This window comes from Meles meles, chromosome 7, assembly GCF_922984935.1.
Source record: "Meles meles chromosome 7, mMelMel3.1 paternal haplotype, whole genome shotgun sequence".
Taxonomy (NCBI): Eukaryota; Metazoa; Chordata; class Mammalia; order Carnivora; family Mustelidae; genus Meles; species Meles meles.
Window position 1 is genome coordinate 115,279,060 of NC_060072.1, and position 19,214 is coordinate 115,298,273.

Below are 19,214 nucleotides of genomic sequence, written 5' to 3' on the forward strand. Positions count from 1 at the left end.
ACATACAAGGTACTGAAAATGCAGGAGCTATTAATTGATAATATCTCTGTCACACATAAACCTAATTTACTTCTATTAACTAGTTTCACTAATAACATAAATCGCAAAGGCTATTTATTCCTTCATCTGAAATACGATTGATTAGATTTCCATCTCTGTATGACATTTTTTAATACCAGATATGCATCCTACTTTTCTGGAGCACTGAAAATAGCTTAATAATTCTCTGCAAACTGAGTTGCCAAAGCTACACTGGAATTTTGATGTTTCCATTAATAAAAGATACATGCCCGCAGGAGGTACAGATTTGTGATCTCAGGATCCAGAGTTTAGGGGCAAAGGGAAAATGGCTCGCATCTGTACGATGATTAAATGTATGTTCAGAAAGAGGAACTCTAAAGTGTCTATACAGATCTAACAAGACCTATTTGGACCTGGGGCTTGCCCCTGCAGGGTGTTTTTTGATAGCTTTATCTATGTCAGACACTGAGGCTCTATCCATTCTCACTTGTCAATATGCCATGGTAGCTTCAGAGGTGGAAACAGGGAGATGGTTGGCCACAGGAAGAGAAACCTGAACTTCAGGGAGCCGTTGAACTAAGTTCATACAGAACCTAACCAAAATGCAGTTTCAGGGAAAACAAAAAAACAAAATAAAACAAAAAGCACACACACACACACACACACACAAATCAAATATCAGGGAAAAAAAAATTTAAATGATGCCAATCAAGCTTACAAATAAAATCTGTAACTAGTAAGGAACTGAAATTTCTTAAAAGAAAAATAGAAGTAAACATAGCTAAGAATCAAATATAAATCCTATGCATTTGCCTCCTGGGTAGGGTAGGAAACAGAGCACCATGAAAATATAGACCTGAATACAAAAAGAATCTGTAGATACTGTATCTCCATGAAGGTTTATTGTGCTTTAGAGAGTCATTTAACAAAAACCTGCCAATCCATACAATTTAGTCTTTAATTGTTTTAATCAATGCAATTTTTATTGTGCCTTTTCTATATATAAGGTACTATACCAAATATAAAAGAGAAACAACAATCAGTTGAGTACTGAGCTTCTTTTTTTGTGAATTAAAGTGACTTTATTTTTGTTCTTATAAAAACAAGTACTAATTATAAACATCTAGAAAAAATAAGCCCCAAATCATAATTAATGTCTAGAAATAACCACTATTGATATTGTGGGATATATTATTCTAGCCTACCAAATATATGTATATGTGTGTGTGTATGAGTGCCTGTGTCTATATAAACATATATATATACACACACACACACACATAGTATATGTAATACACTTATAATTTACATATAATATTTATATACATACACACATAGACCCATGCACACACACAAACATAGAGCGTTCATTTGCTAGGGCTATCCTAACAAAATATCATAACTGAATGACTTAAACAACAGAAATTTATTTTCTCTAAGTTCTGGAGACTAGAAGCCCAAGAGTAAGATGTAGGCAGGTTTGTTTTTTTTCTGAGGCCTCTCTTTTGGCTTGCAAATGGCTGCCTTCTCACTTTGTCCTCACATGGCCTCTTCTGTGTATGTCTGTGTCCCTGTGTTACTTTGTCCAAATTCCCTCTTCTTATAAGCATATCAGTCAGATTGGATTAACCTAATAGCCTCATTTTAATGTACTAATCTCTTTTAAGGTTCAATCCCCAAATGTATTCACATTCTGAGGTTCTGGGGGTTAGAACTTCAAATTATGAATGTTGAGGGGACACAGTTCAGCCTATAACATACATACATATGTATATACATACAGAGAGAGAGGGAGATTTCTATTTTCATATAAAAATGAGACCATATTAGGCACCATAATGTGCTTATTCATCTCTCTCCATTGATATATTTATCATATTCAATTAGTATGACTCTGTAATAGGTCATTATATAACTTTGAGATAATTTATTAAGTTGCTATTATTCAAAATTTAGATTATTTATGATTACTTAATACATATATAAATTATATATATAAGGTTATAATAAAGCTACTATCACTTGGAATTTTGAGGGTATTTTTCCTTAGAAGCAATTACTAAAAATGGAAATGCTGGATTAAAGGGTATACACATGATACTTTTTTAAAATAGCTCTTTAGAAAAGTTTTATTAACTTGTAACAGAAGTTTGGCTACTTTCCAACATCCTGATTATACTATTAGTAATTATTTTAGTCTTTGAAAATATGATAGATGGAAAATGCTATTTTGGTTTTGTTTTATTTGCATTTCTTTCCTTGCTATTGAATCCAAACATCTTTTTATTCATTTATTGTCCACTTTAATTTATTAATTTTAATTCCATGCTGTGTCTTTTGCTCAATATTCCATTAAGATGTTCCTTTTTTACTTATCAACTTGAAAGAAATGTTTACATATCAGAATTGGGCATTTGCATATAGACACTAGAATTTTTTTTCAGATTTCAGGTTTGCTTTCTAGTACCGTTTATAGTGATTTTCTGAAAAATTCTGAAATTTTTGTTTTATCTCCTTCTGCTTTTATTTAAGGCTTTCGTTGTTATGGTTTTTGCCAATTTATGAACATTTCCCTATGGTTCTACAGTTGGTAATGCATAGGAAGGCCTGACCCCACAGGATAACTGTTCATATATTCAGCAATTTGCATCAAACATTTTATGGATTTTGGGGTAGTTTTTAATTTAGTTACAGTTGAAGTATGCCATAACAATGAAATATTGTCCATAAAATATGGTATAGCTTATTTTGTCATACCATTAAATAAATAGTTCACTTTTTACTTAATGGTTTGATGAGCCATAATACTGTATAAGCTTATAATATGATGAGCTTATAATACTGTTTTTTAATACCATAATACTATGGCTTGAGGGGTCATATACTGATTTTTACCTATACTTGTCTCAATTTATTTTACGATTATGGTCTGTTTCTAGCCTACTATAATTTTTCTAAGATTTATTTATTTATTTTAGAGAGAGAGAGAAAGAGAGAGAGCATACACATGAAGAGTGTTGGGACAGAGGGAGAGAATCTTCAAGCAGACTACTCACTAAGTGCAGAATCCAATGTGGGGTTGATCTTATTACCCAGGAAATCATGACTGGCACTCAAACCAAGAGTCAGACCCTCAATTGACTGAAACACCCAGGTGCTCCTAGTCTAACCTACTTTTATTTTTTTTTTTTTAAAGATTTTATTTATTTATTTGACACAGAGAGATCACAAGTAGGCAGAGAGGCAGGCAGAGAGAGAGAGAGGAGGAAGCAGGGTCCCTGCGGAGCAGAGAGCCTGATGCGGGGCTCAATCCCAGGACCCTGAGATCATGACCTGAGCCGAAGGCAGCGGCTTAATCCACTGAGCCACCCAGGCGCCCCACTAACCTACTTTTAGAATAATGCTATTTATTTGTTATACGTTCATCATGTGTTTTAATATGTGATAGGACAAATTATTATGTTTTTTTCAAAAATTTCCTTCATTTTCTTTCATGTTTATTCTTCAAGATTAAGTATGATTTATCAAAAATTAAACTATACCCAGAGTTTTTAATTGGATTATATCTCAATATTAATTTTTGAAGATTTATACATTTAAATTATTTCGTCTTACCATCCAAGAAAATAGCATGCACCTTCTTTTATTCAGCTCTTATTCTATGATAGTCAGTGCAGTTTCATAATTACATTTGTCTTATATGTCTTTTATTAAGTTTATTCTTAAATAATTTATAGATTATTTGCTACTGTGAAAATAATGATTATTTTTCTATTATATTTTCTAACTTCTATACAGAAAAGCTATTATATTTTGGTATATTTACTAAATAAGTGGACACCTATTTAAATTTTTATTAATTCAAATGATTTTGCAATTGATTATGTTTTCTATAATATCAAAAAAAAATAGTAACTAATGGCAGGTTCATTCCAAAGTGAATGAACTTTCATTTCTTTTTACTCTCTTTTTTATACCTGCTACGATTTTCAGAACACTGTTCATTGTAGAGGTGAAAGCAGGCTTTGGTATTTTGTTCTTGTTATTAACAAAATATCCTTGAGTATATACCTCCATTCAGATGGTATCTGCTCTTGGTTCAGATAAAACATCTTATTATATAAGTACACCTAGTTACCATGGATTTGGTGTTTTAAAAATTTTTGTAAGAATGGATGCCGAATGGCTATCATGGTGGGTTTGCTGAAGACCAATGACCTTGTGGGATTGGCTTTATGTGAAAGTCCACACAAAAGGCTAAGAATATTGTACACAAAGATTTGATGTTCTTAGGCAAATTCCTAAAAATGCAGCATATAGAAAGTATACAGAACAGGTTACAAATGAGAAGCTAAGTATAGTTAAAGCAGAACCAGGTATTAGGAAATTAGAAGACCGAGTTTGGGGAGGCTACCTAGAAGAGGTGATTCTTCAGGCTGAAATTAACTAGGTCTGGCAAGAAAAATGATACAGTGGAAACCATGGGAGCCTTCAGTGGAAAAGCCTCCTGCCAACCACTGGAAATGGACAATATAGTTAACATTAAATGACTAGTGTGTTGATGGGAAATTAATGTAATTAAATGTTCTATTAAAAAAAAGAGTGGTTGCTGAATTATAACTAATGTTTGTTTTTTAATTAGTCACATGGTCATGCAGTCTTCTCACTAATATGAGGAATCACATTACTACATTTGCCAATGTTTAATGAGACTTACATTCTTGGACTAAGTAAGATTTATTATGTATAATCTTCTTTTCTTTTTTGTCCTGTTATTTTTAATTAACGTAATATTTGGAACATGTAAAATAACTTAAGCAATGTATGTGTAAGTTACAAAACACGTCAAAAAATGCTCCCAGGTGTCTGGGTGGCTCAGTCGTTAAGCAGTGGCCTTTGGCTCAGATCATGATCCCAGGGTCCTGGGATCAAGTTCCACATTGACCTCCTTGCTCAGTGTGGAGCCTACTTCTCCTATACCCATTCACGCTGCTTGTGATTTCTCTCTTGTGCTCAGATAAACAATTTTTTTTTTTAAATCTTAAAAAAAAAACACTCTCAACAAATCTCCATCCAGGCTAGGAGTAAGAGCATTTCCAATATCTATGTATTGTCAGTCCCTTGTCTGTGTCCTACAAAATCAACCACTATTTTGAATTGCATTATGTACTACGTTCTTCAAGTACACTCTGGTTGAACATGCTAATGACATTTTTAGACATGTTTTATCCTATATTCATCTATATTCATTTGGGAATATATAGTTCTTTTCTATGCTATCTTAGTAATGTTTAGAAGTACCAAGCCTCAGGAAATCAAAAAACTTGTAATATTATCCTAATTTCATAGAATTTATCTGTTCCTTGAATGCTTGACAGAGCTCATTTTTAAAACCAGTGTTTTGGGAATGAATTCTTTTGTGACTTGTCTCATTCTTTATACTTTTTATTCTACTAAGGAGTGTTTTACTTTGTTATTTGTTTTGTTTGGGGGTTTTCTTTTTAACTCTTATTGCTTAACTTTTAGTGATTTATATTTCATACATAACACACACACACACATACATTAGCTCAAAATTTAAATTAATGTTTGCTTTTTATTAATGATGTCTATGTAGTCTAATTCCTAATATCAGAACATGAATTTTCATTTGGCTTTCTTGTTAGATTTTCTACCTCTGGAGTTTAGCTATAATTCTATTAAAGTCTCCATTTTAATCTATTAATTTTTCCTGTATTTATTGTTTTATTCCTTTTAAAATTAACAAATTGTTCTCTCTTGGTTCTAGAGTTGATTCTTAATAGTGAAATCCTTTATTCAAACAAATTGTTACCCAAAATTTCAATTCAAGAGAAAAAAAAAGGATAGGAATATGCTGGCATAAACAAAATGGAGACCTAGAATTATGCAGATGATAGAGACTGATAATAATGCTAAAGATTGTAGTATATACTGTTTTCATTGCTATGAATTTTTAAATGGCATGAAATGTTGGTTTTTGTTCTTTCATTGAACCAATAAACATGCATTTAAAGGGTGTTTAAAAATTATTTTCCAAAGAAAATAAATTTACAGCTCTATTGCAATGGGTATGCACAGACTCTGCAATTCTGATTAGGTTTGTCCATGTGAGGTTGCTTTGTGGCATGCGAAAATTACGACAAAATTCTGTATGTTTCAAACTATGTATTGGGGAATGTATTCATGTTTTCCTTATTACCAATTTTTGTAAATACATCATAAATATTTTAAAATAACATTGTTTTGTTTGTGAAGTAGATTATCTGTATGTTCATTTAATTATTTTAATTAACTATATTATTCAGATCCTGTATTACAGTGATTTTTCAACTTTGGCCACAAACTCCTGCTTGGTATATCAAATTATACAGTATATATGCCTTCAAAAAATTATATTTACCATCAGCTTTATTTTACTAATAATTCAATTTATTTTTAAATTTCAAATAACATGTAAAGATGGTATGAGATTTTTGTATTTATCAAAAGAGGGCATTGATTTTTAAAAACCATTAGAATTACTACTTAATAATCATTTTGTGGTACTTAATTGGTAAAGTATAAGACAAATACATTATACCTTCTTACTTTGAGATCTTATAGTTTCTCCTTACATTTATACAAGTTATTCCTTTCAATATGGTATAATACTTTAGGTTCGTAGTGGTACACTTCTGTTTATATTCATTTTAAATCATATCTTCTATTTCAAAATAACATTCTTTTATCACATTTAATATGTGTCTACTTTGAATTCTTCTTTGATGTTGGTATTGGTTACCTGCTTTCTGTTGGTTTTCATTTGCCTTGTATAGCATGATCTGTCCTACATTTTCAACATTGTTCTTTCATTTTTGTTTGAAGAGTGATGTCTTAGAGACAGAATATATATGAACTTTCTTTCTATTAATATAAAGTCCTAAATTTTCAATAGAGTAATTTTACCTATATTTATTTTAATAATTGTGGTTTTTAATTTCAGTCTTCTCATGTTTTTCTTTATTAGAAAGTTTTATTTACTTTTTTATATTTTTCTATATTAATTCATTAGATCATTCAAAGTACCCATGTGCCAAACACCATTGCCCAACTTGTACTTCCCCTTATGGTAACTGTAATTGTGATAGCCAACATTTATTAAAGGGTTTCCATAAAATAGGTATAGTCCCCCAAATTTCAACATATATTAACAGATTTAATGCAACATTAAGTTGGTACCATTAATATACCCATCTTGAAAAGGAAAAATGTGATGAAAAATATTCAGAGACCACTCAAGGTGAGTAGTTCTGTAAGTGATGGAGTAGGGAAATGGTTTTGGATAGCTCTACTCCAGAGGTCTGGTTTGCAAGTTCTGTTTCTACTTTTAATCCACTGGCTATTTCATCTTTAAGCACATTTGCACTTGTATTAGCAACATGAAAATAGAAGCAAAATTTGTGTTTATTCTTTTAAAACTTCCATCACTATCTTTTTCCTAAGAGTCTGGGTCTAACTCATCCTGTAGATCCTAAACTCCACTCTCTGTCTTTTCCACCACACACCTGGCACACAATAAGTAATTGTGAGTGTTACATAGATGGATAGCCATCAGATTTACCTACTTGGTTTATTTATTTACCTATTTGGTTTTGTGAGATATCCAACTTGCTCTTCATTGCTTCTATTGAGTTATTTAATTTTTTAAATTAAATAAATCTTCTCCTATTTACATATTTTCAAGTGATTCCATTTTGATATAGTTAAAACTGTCACTTGAATCTCAATTTTTTTTAACTATGTTTCTGATTTGCTTGAATGATTCTTCTATTTAGAATATATCCTTTATACAGGGATCTGAGAACAGAACATCTCATGATTTCACTTTACAAGATTTGGGTAAATATTTGAAATTTTTTGTTGTTATTCAAAAAAAATACTGCAGGAATTATAGCTAGAAAATCTAGACAAACTATATTTTAACCAACGGCTCACTAATATATGTGTAATTTCATTAAAAGAATGTTACACAGTTTTGTTTAACAAAACTACATAAATGTATCGTTACGCTATAAAATATTTATCCCTTAAGTATTTACTATCCCACAGCTTTAGATAATCCCATTTTATATATAAGAAAAGAGAAAAGGGTGCCAAATAATTAATCACTTGAAATGCAAGAATTGTCTCGACAGTCAGCAGTCACACACCATCACCATCCCCCTCAGTACCCATAACCTGGGTCATAATCTCCTGACCTCGTTGATATACGCAGTGTAGCCATTGTACACACATGACAATACTCTGTTCTACTGATTTTCTCCCAACCTATGAATAGTACATTATTGGCTCTTTTTCTCCTTCTCAATAACATGTCATTTATATCATTTGCTAAGTGTTTCATATGGGTTTTAGGAACTCTATAGCCAGAATATTTTTGTTAACTAGACAAAGAACATGGCTCTTTTCAAACTGCAGGTTAAGTATCCTGTTTGGGGTTGGTACAGAAAGAACAGGCAGAGAAATGCCCTCTTGGCTGGAAGAAGGGAAAAGAATTGAGTACACATTATAAAAGCAATTATTCCCTTTGCTGTAGAGTGTACAGAGAGAAAAGTAAGAAGGCCAAAGAATTACTAAAAAGGAATTTGCTGCTTCAGTGACCCTGTTAGATACCTGTTAAGACCTTTTGCTTCCTCTACCGTTTCTAACTAAATCTCAGCAAAAAAGAGAAATCTAAAGAAATGGTGGGAATTATGTTAGAACTGGGCATTTTCTTCTTCAGTGTCACTGTAGCTGTTATTCCCCAGCAGCATAATTGTAACTAATTAGAATCTAGTTAGATATAGAGACAGCATTAAAACCCTTTGCTTATTTTTTCTCCCTTGATGGTCAGAGTTTGTACTTCTATCTGTTCAGGGCAGGGGAAGTTTCAGTTTCATAATCACTTTTCAGGTTTAGCTTTATCTGTTTATTTTTTCTTCCAAATAATCTGCACAGATTTTGACATTTTGCTGTGGACTATGTGAACCACTTCCAACATGCACTGCCAGGTTAACCACTGAGTCCACTCACGGCGGAATAAAGCACATCTATTACCCCAGTAGCTCTAATTGCAAGATAGCCAGAGGGTATCCATTTGGTCTATAATTAGGTCATTTCTCTCTCATCCCCTGCAAGTGTGTATAATTATAAATTAATTTAAAATCCCACTGTGAGAAAAGAAATTCTCTGTAATATAAAGGAAAGACAAAAGCTGCAGGAAGTATATCTTTAAAAACATTTTCTGGCATTTCCTTCAAAATTGATCCTTGAGCTGGTTTTTCATTCTACTATTCATTTTCCTGGCTAGGAGTTTCATCATTGTACATTTAAATTTTGGGTCAATTTAAAGTTATACTGCAGCCTTAAGGTTTTGATGCTTCTTGCAGAATTTACATTTAGCAGATCAAAACTATTCTTTGGGGAAATAAAACCCATTGAGAAGCCAGCCTCTGAGTGATGCTTAGAGGTGTGGTTCTGTGCAGGCCCTGACATGAGAACTTGTTATGTTCGACATTTTTCTTTCTCTCTAAGTGCCATACATTGGCCCTTTTAACACTCGCCTTTCTGTTTTCACAATAAAAATGTTATGTGTTATACTAGGTAAGATAAAACATTTAGAAAAAAAAAGGCTTATACTGTATACTGCAGTAGCTGTTCTTTTAATCTGTTTGGCTGAGCTGCTATTTTACTTATGTTATCCAAAACTGTGGTTAAATGTATTATCTTGCACGTTTTCAGAGAGATGATACAGGTAAAAACATGCATGTCTGACAACAAGATAACCTTAAGCAAGCTATTGAGGCAATGTTTTGACTTGCTAGACTTCTTGTTTCTGTCAGGGAATCAATCTTTTTCTTGGAGTTCAGGAAAATGTGGCAGGTGTTACTAGGCTAAGACAGTGTACATAACACCTAAACTACAAATGTGACCTTTTTAAATTTCCTAAACATGAAAGAGAGAGAGAGAGAGAGAACAAGCAAAAGAGAAATGTTCTGGCATCAGAAGAAGAGGTATTGTATTCAAGTAATTTCTTTAAGAATATTCCAATGAATCCATTATATCCTTATAGAATGTGAGAAATTGTGTCTTTTTAAATAATTATTTTACTAATTTGCAAAGACCTTTACCTGCTTCTGACATTATAGTAAAAAGATAATGATAGTAACATTTCACAATTAGACAGTGTTCTACATTCTTGACATTCAGGTCTCCCTGCGAGGTATATACAGACAAGGAGAGTAAGGCACAGGAAATTAAGAAATGTGATCAAGACCTACCCAGAAGGTCACTGGAATTTAGGCATTCAGGTTTGAGAGTTCTGTGCTATCCACATGATACTATGCCAGGGTAATAGGAATAAAGCATGACCAGCCAGATGCCACCACACTCTATTGACCTGGGGACTTGACAGGGTAGGAAAGGCTTTGACTGGTACTTTATAAGTGCTCATCAAATATTTTATGGACTTAATTCAGCAATAACTTCTTAATTCTAGTGATAGCATTATGACAAAGTTTGCCATTCAAGAGTGTATCTCTAGGCACAGAATACCAAAAGATATTTCATACCATCAGGGAATTCCATAGTTAAAAGCTGCAGAATCTACTTCTAATCAACTAAGTCGATTTTTGTGCTTATTTGGCAATGAAATGAAAATAAAAATGGAATGCTGCTGAAATCATCCCCATCATCAAAGGCTTTAAACTATCAACAAGAGATTCTGTCATAAAAATAAGCAGTAAAGAGGATTTTAGCATACACAGAGGAGGAAAGTCCATAAAAGATCAAATTCTAAAAAAAAAAGTACAACCTGTTTTTGTTTTTTTTAATTTTCAGAAAGTCATAATTCTTACTTCCACTGTTTAAGATTTTAAAGACATTTGGGTTCAATTAATAAATAACACTGAATTTTATATTTTATGAGAATCTAATATTCCTAACCTATTTCCATCAAATCACTAACAATTGGGTGTTAGGAAACTTCTGTAAAGGCCCAGATAGCAAATATTTTAGGCTTTGTGATATGGAATCTGCCACACCACACCTACTCTATCATTGCAACACAAAAGCTGCCATAGATGGTATGTTTAAGCAGAGTTGCGCAGCGGAAGCGTGCTGGGCCCATAGATGGTATGTTAATAAATGAGTAGGGCTGTGTTCCAATAAAACTTTATTTACAAAAACAATTGGTTGGCCATATTAAGCATGCAGAATGTAGTTTACCAACCCTAGATTTATACCATAGAAAGAGCATGTATATTTTTTCACCTATCTTCTAGTAAATAAGAATATATTTATAAATCAAATTATTTTTTCAACATGATAGTAAACTTTAAATAAGACAATTTCTATTAAAAAAAAAACCTTCCAGATTTTACCCAGTAATATAGTAGTTCTGCAATTTTCCTCCAATATATAATCACTGTGGATTACATTCCATTTTAATTAATTGATATTAACTAATTAATTGATATTCAGACCCAGCCAGATTTCTAAAAGACTAAGAGGTGCTCTCTAGTCTTCTAGGCAGCTGAGAGATCTGAGCCAACACTAGATGATGCTACACTTCACTCTGTAAGTGTTATCAGTGTGGTCTGTGGGTCCACTGAACGTCAAATGCAAAACAAAATTACCTACAGCATGGCAACCAGCACTTTTGCATCCCTTACCTCTGCCTGCAACTTTCCTGATGAAAATATACTCATAGTGAGTATCCAACCCCAGTTCTTGAACAAAGCAAACTAAAAAGGTTTGTTTAAGCCAATGTATTTTACTAAATTCTTCCTGGAGAAAGAACGGGGGAATAAAGTGGTAAAACTGTCTGGCATAAGGGAATTTGATCCTGTGTCTCTAATCGGCTTTAGATTTGGGGTACCCACTTTTTCTGTCCTCTGTAAATGGTTAAACTTTAATGATTTCTTAAAGAATAAGTGGGTCAGAGATTTTTGAGCAAATTGATTGGACATGGCTGTGCTTTGTATCTATGATAAATCTTACTTTTCAGTAATTTTTTTTCAGATGACTAGAAAGATTTACAGGTGACTATTGAAAAAACATAATCACAATGAAATACTCTTTTTAGGAACATTGACGGAAGGGCTTCAGTTTTTTTCTAACTAGATGCATTACTAAAATGATCATTTCTGAATATAAACAATGCCCAATAAATATAAAGAAATTTGTTCTAAAAATGACCAGTTGATCTTAGAACCATGTTTTTTTCCCTTCTTCTTCCTTTGTCCAATACAAATAGAGTGCCATTTTCCTATGAACACCTCAGAGTGTCTATTTATCTCAAATTAAATCATAGAATTCTTAAAGAAAATCACTAGGTTTTATTAAATTATATAATCAATACCTTTAGGGCACTAAAAATAATTTAAAAACAAACATAAGTTATGATTCCAAAAAGGGTAGGAAATAAGACCACATATTTTTGTGATTTTTCTCCTGGTGTTGGTTAACTCCTCATGAGCCCTCTGATTAGGGTAGTCCTATGATCCGATACCTGCAAAGGCTTAGCTGTTAACACTAACATCTGCACCTCAGTCCTCCTTGTCTATTTGCCCAGATAGGTCAAAATCACAGCAGCTCAGGCAAACTGAAGACGCTTAGAAACTCCGCAAATATAGCAAGGTGCTCCTTATTCTGTTGGGAATGAAACAGAAATCTGGCAGGAGGTCAGGAGAATTCATTAACTAGGCAGTGCAACACAGCCACTGTGAGGCAGGGAGAGTGGATTTAGAGCAAAAGGCTAATTACTCCAGTACCCAGCTCAATCTCCTGCTAGATTTACTGCTAATTAATTTTCTCTTCATTTTTACCTATCCAGCCAGTGAATCGTCGGCTATGACTCACTTTCTGCTTTTGCCCCTCTGTAACCATCACCACTTTCTGCTCTATTAGCAAATTGCCTTTTGAGTTTCTCTTTTCTAAAGGTTGGTTGCCTGGGCGATCTCAATTTCTTGACCTTGGAAAGGACTTTAAGCAAAAGACTCAGGGCAATAAGCTGCAATCAGTTAAAAACAACAAAATGGAGACATAATAATGAATAAAGGGGGTTTATAGCTACTTTTTTCTTTTGTTTCCCTCATAGGGAAAGAAAATTATTTTTTTATGTTACATTTTTTTCTATTTCTTGAACTGTTCATGTAGACAAGGCATATTTCTAGGACTAGTGGTGGTCAGGGAAGTAAATGCCTGTGAATAACCAGCCAGAAGGCATGGACAGCATTGATGGAGAGACAGAGAAATAAAATAATTCCAAATGCTGTTATTTGGATTCTGTGAAGATATACAAATGTCTTATTTTAACCAAATATCAACACCCTTAAACAGGTAAGAAAATAAGGCAGACCCATGTTTATATGTACCATCTAATACTTCTTAAGAATTGCTATCTGTGAAAATAACTGTGGGGACACCTGGGAGGCTCAGTCCATTAAGCGTCTGCCTTTTGCTCAGGTCATGACCCCAGGGTCCTGGGATTGAGTCCTGCATCAGGCTCCCTGCTCAGCGGGGAACCTGCTTTTCCCTCTGCCTGCTGTTCCCCCTGCTTGTGCTCTCTCTATCTGTCTGACAAATAAATAAATAAAATCTTTAAAAAAGAAAGAAAGAAAAAAAAAATAACAACTGAGATACAAGTTTGCTATGCCAGAACTACAGCAATGCTCCAACTGCACCAAATAACAGTTTTCTGTAAACCAAAAGGAAGTTTCAGGAAGTATATTTGTTTGTTTTTTTCAAGAAAGATATTTTTATAATGTACCTTATGTGTTTTCTATGTGCTCCCAGATGGCATACAATTCTACTATTAGCCTCATTAGGCTATTAGCTCTACTAGTCACTACTATGAACTCTACAAAAGCTCATTAGATATGTGAGCTTCTCAATGGAAATATCATGGTTTTGAATCCAAGCTGTATTAAATTTACTTTCCGGAGCCAAAATCTGTGGACTAATACATATCAGTTATGAATTTGGGATTAGAAAGAATTAGAAAATGGATCAAGAAATTAATTTTTAAAAAAGGCTATAAAAATATTGTAGAAGAAAACAAGAAGATGTTCCTAAACTTCTAAGTATTAAATACTGCCTTTCGAAGCAAGTTTTACAGACTGTTCACGGTGGTCCCTGTATAATGTAGGCAAAACTGTTCAGACAGGATGACACTCTATAAGTCACGGATTCTTGCCATCCATTCCATGGAAGCAGGATGTTGAAGACTTGCTGTCTTGCCTAAAAATCAAAGCCCAGTCATAATGGGGAGGGTGGCATTCTCGTGGTTTGCCACAGGTCAGTTATTAGGGCTTATTTATTACACATCAGCTACATCAACTGACGAACTTAACTTCCTAGGTTAAGTCTTTGTATTTGTGTGTGTGTGTGTTTGTTTGTTTGATTTTCATGATGTCATTCTCAACACTTCTCTCTCTTCCGATCCCTACTATATTATACTTCAGAAGGACATGGGTATCTTTAGGGAGGTAAATGTGGGAATTTTGCAAAGTTTTCTGGGCAATGAGTAATACATAAAAATATTAATGACATAGTCACAATTAAGACAAGAGCACTCTACTCTTAAAATTACCTAAATAAACTACTTCGGAATCAGTTAGCTAGGATAGCATGACTTTCATGAAATAATCATAAAAAACATGGCATCATCAAAATATCTGCACATGACACCATAATTAAGCTTTAGATGACTACATATATTTCACATTTAATAACCAACTATTTTCAGATGCTATAAAATTATCTAGATTTGTCAGCTTAATATAACTTAATAAGATTTTTATCGTGTTAATGATATTTTGGGGGCAAATAAATGAGTTCATAAATAATTGTTATGGCATCTTCATCACAACAATTTAGAAATGTAAATGGCCCATAAAACTATGGTTTATATTAAGGACCCCCTGAGTTCTGGTTCAGCTCATGAGAGATAAGTTAGTATTTGGGAGCAGAAGGTGGAGGAAGATAAGGAGAAAGTTAGCTAATATATCCTAACACCACCAAGAGACTCAAGAACCCAGCTATGATGAAGGCTGAAAGGATTTCTAAGGGGCTAGAATAATCCTAGTCTACCTCTGAAGATTACACCTGCTTTGAGAAAAGTATTCAGGAGTTTGGTTTCAGAATTGAAGAGATCCAACATATTCATATCATTCAGATAGTCATGCCCGAAGCTAAAGAGATCTCAGAATATTTGTAGAACCGGTTGGAAATACAGCATAGGTTTTAAAATGAGTATAATTCACTCAGACTTCTTTACTCTTAATGAATCTTAACATTAAACATCCAGCTAAATGTCATATCCAAGGTCAATTGTAAACATATACATGGTAGTTATAAAAGATTCTTAGAAAACAGATTTAAACAATTTTGTCTTATTTTATCATCTATCTAAAGAGAAAGCATTTAGTCTATGGAACATGGTTGGACTCTTACTTATCAATAGTTCGGATGCATAAAAAAAAAAAGTTGGTCCTGCTAGTCTCAGAAATTAAGTAGCATGAAAATAATAGAGATTTTAAACTGCATTTTCCTTATAGACTGAACTCAGGTGGGTGTGCTTTGCCTTGAATCCCTTCCCATCACTTACAAGCTATGGTATCATGGTAACTCTTTTTATTTCTCGAGCTATAATTTTCTCCTATGAAAAGCAGATACAAAGATACTTAACTTGCAGTAAAGATTAAATAGGATAATGTATGACCTGCCTAAGAAATAGCAGATAATCAAGAATGACCCACCATTATGTCTTCACATAATGGAGATGGATATTATAAAATTGAGGAAGTAACTTATATTTATATGTCAAAAAAGACATTCATGATTTACTCAAAATATCTGTAGAAGTCTAAGAATATAATTTCTTAGAAATTAATTGAAAGCTGCCATGAGCTTAAACAGAAGACCTTTTAAATAAGAGAAAATTCAGCTTTGTAGTAACATGGATTTATGTTACCATAAATAACTGAAATAAGCAAGAGAAATGATATACATATGTTGGCTTATTTTAAAAAAACAGAAATATAAGTATCTGGTTAAATTTGTTCATTCATTTTAAATGAAAATGTCACATTATCTCAGTAGTTAGTATGTTAATGAGCATACCTACTATAAGATACTCTTTCTAGGTTTGAATCACTACAACTAAAATTTTACTATTCCTTATTATGTTACTCCCTTTTGTTTTATTCCACCACTGTCACTACTGTGATTAATTTAAATAATTTGTAGAAACCATGGAAAATAACCTGAACGTAGTATCTTAACAATTCCTTAGGAAACTTTTAACATATAGTCAAAATTTCTATCCACTTGGTTGATTCACATTCCCACATCTTAAAAATAGATCACTTTGTAGTTCTAATCCTCTCCATTCCAGGTAAGACTACCCTTGCCCATAAGTAGGGCGAGAAGTCATCTCCTCTTTTACATAATGAGAAAACATTTCACATACAAAACTGTCCACAAATGATAAATTTAAGATAGAATTTTTTTTTAATATTTTATTTATTTGACAGAGAGAAATCACAACTAAGCAGAGAGAGAGGAGGAAGCAGGCTCCCTGCGGAGCAGAGAGCTCGATGTGGGGCTCAATTCCAGGACCCTGGGATCATGACCTGAGCCAAAGGCAGAGGCTTTAACCCACTGAGCCACCCAGGCTCCCCTAAGATAGAATATTTAAGGCAACTATGAAAGCTATAAGTTTACCTGAAAGGTTTTACACATTAAACTATCACAGGCCCTTTCTTGCCAAAATATCAAACCTAAGTGAATGGATATGGGAAGGAAGGAAGGAAGGAGGGAAGGAAGGAAAACTTAGCATTGGGTGCTACTGGAATGATTCTTAAATCAAAACACAAGTTCCTGAAGGGAAGAATAGAGTGTCAATGAAACTAGAAGCTGGTTTTTTGAAAGAATCATTAAGATCGATAAACCATTGGCCACACTAATCCAAAAGAAAAGAGAGAAAGCCCAAATTAATAAAATTATGAATGAAAAGGGAGAGATCACAAGTAACACCAAGGAAATAGAAACAATCATCAGAAATTATTACCAACAGTTATATGCCAATAAGCTAAGCAACCTAGATGAAATGGATGCATTCCTGGAAAACTATAAACTCCCAAAATAAAACCAGGAAGAAATTGACAACCTGAATAGACCAATATCTAGTAATGAGATTGAAGCAGTGATCAAAAACCTCCCAAAAAACAAGAGCCTAGGACCTGACGGATTCCCTGGGGAATTCTACCAAACTTTCAAAGAAGAAATAACCCCAATTCTCCTGAAGCTGTTCTAAAAAACTGAAGCAGAAGGAAAACTTCCAGACTCATTTTATGAAGCCAGCATTACCCTGATCCCCAAACCAGCCAAAGACCCTACCAAAAAGGAGAATTTCAGACCAATATCACTGATGAATATGGATGCAAAGATTCTCAACAAGATCCTAGCAAACAGGATCCAGCAGCACATTCAAAAGATTATCCACCATGACCAGGTGGGATTCATCCCTGGGTTACAAGGTTGGTTCAACATTCGCAAATCAATCAATGTGATAGAACAAATCAAAAAGAGAAGAGAGAAGAACCACATGGTCCTCTCAATTGATGCAGAAAAAGCATTTGACAAAATACAGCATCGTACCTGATGAAAACGCTTCAAAGTTTAGGGATAGAGGGAATATTCCTGAACTTCATAAAATCTATCTATGAAAGACCCACAGCAAATATCATCCTCAATGGGAAAAAGCTTGCAGCCTTCCCGTTGAGATCAGGAACACGACAAGGATGCCCACTCTCACCACTCTTGTTCAACATAGTATTAGAAGTCCTAGCAACGGCAATCAGACAACAAAGAGAAAAAAAGGTATCCAGATTGGCAAGGAAGAAGTCAAACTCTCTCTCTTCACAGATGACATGATTCTTTATATGGAAAACCTCAAGACTCCACCCCAAACTAGAACTCATACAGCAATTCAGTAACGTGGCAGGATACAAAGTCAATGTACAGAAATCAGTGGCTTTCTTATACACTCACAATGAAAATACAGAAAGGGAAATTAGAGAATCAATTCCATTTACTATAGCACCAAGAACCATAAGATACCTGGGAATAAACCTAACCAAAGAGGTAAAGGACCTGTACTCGAGGAATTACAGAACATTCATGAAAGAAATTGAAGAAGACACAAAAAGATGGAAGACCGTTCCATGCTCTTGGATGGGAAGAATAAACATTGTTAAAATGTCTATACTGCCTAGAGCAATCTATACTTTTAATGCCATTCCGATCAAAATTCCACCGGTATTTTTCAAAGAGCTGGAGCAAATAATCCTAAAATTTGTATGGAATCAGAAGAGACCCTGAATTGCTAAGGAAATGCTGAAAAACAAAACAAAACTGGCGGCATCACGTTACCTGATTTCAAGCTTTACTACAAATCTGTGATCACCAAGACAGCATGGTACTGGCATAAAAACAGACACATAGACCAATGGAACAGAGTGGAGAGCCCAGATATGGACCCTCAACTCTATGGTCAAATAATCTTCGACAAAACAGGAAAAAATATACAATGGAAAAAAGACAGTCTCTTCAATAAATGGTGCTGGGAAAACTGGACAGCGATATGTAGAAGAATGAAACTCGACCATTCTCTTACACCGTACACAAAGATAAACTCGAAATGGATAAAAGACCTCAACTTGAGACAGGAATCCATCAGAATCCTAGAGGAGAACATAGGCAGTAACCTCTTCGATATCAGCCACAGCAACTTCTTTCAAGATATATCTCCAAAGGCCAAGGAAACAAAAGCAAAAATGAACTTTTGGGACTTCATCAAGATCAAAACTTCTGCACAGCAAAGGAAACAGTCAACAAAACAAAAAGGCAACCCACGGAATGAGAGAAGATATTTGTTAATGACAGTACAGACAAAAGGTTGATATCCAGGATCCATAAAGAACTCCTCAAACTCAACACACACAAAACAGATAATCATATCAAAAAATAGGCAGAAGATATGAACAGACACTTCTCCAATGAAGACATACAAATGGCTATCAGACACATGAAAAAATGTTCATCATCACTAGCCATCAGGGAAATTCAAATTAAAACTACATTGAAAT

The 19,214-nt window shown here is 33.7% G+C and overlaps 1 pseudogene; it reads left to right on the forward strand.

Moving 5' to 3' along the window:
• The first annotated feature begins 4,212 nt into the window (after positions 1 to 4,212).
• LOC123947489 lies at positions 4,213 to 4,557 on the forward strand (annotated as a pseudogene).
• Positions 4,558 to 19,214: the final 14,657 nt, after the last annotated feature.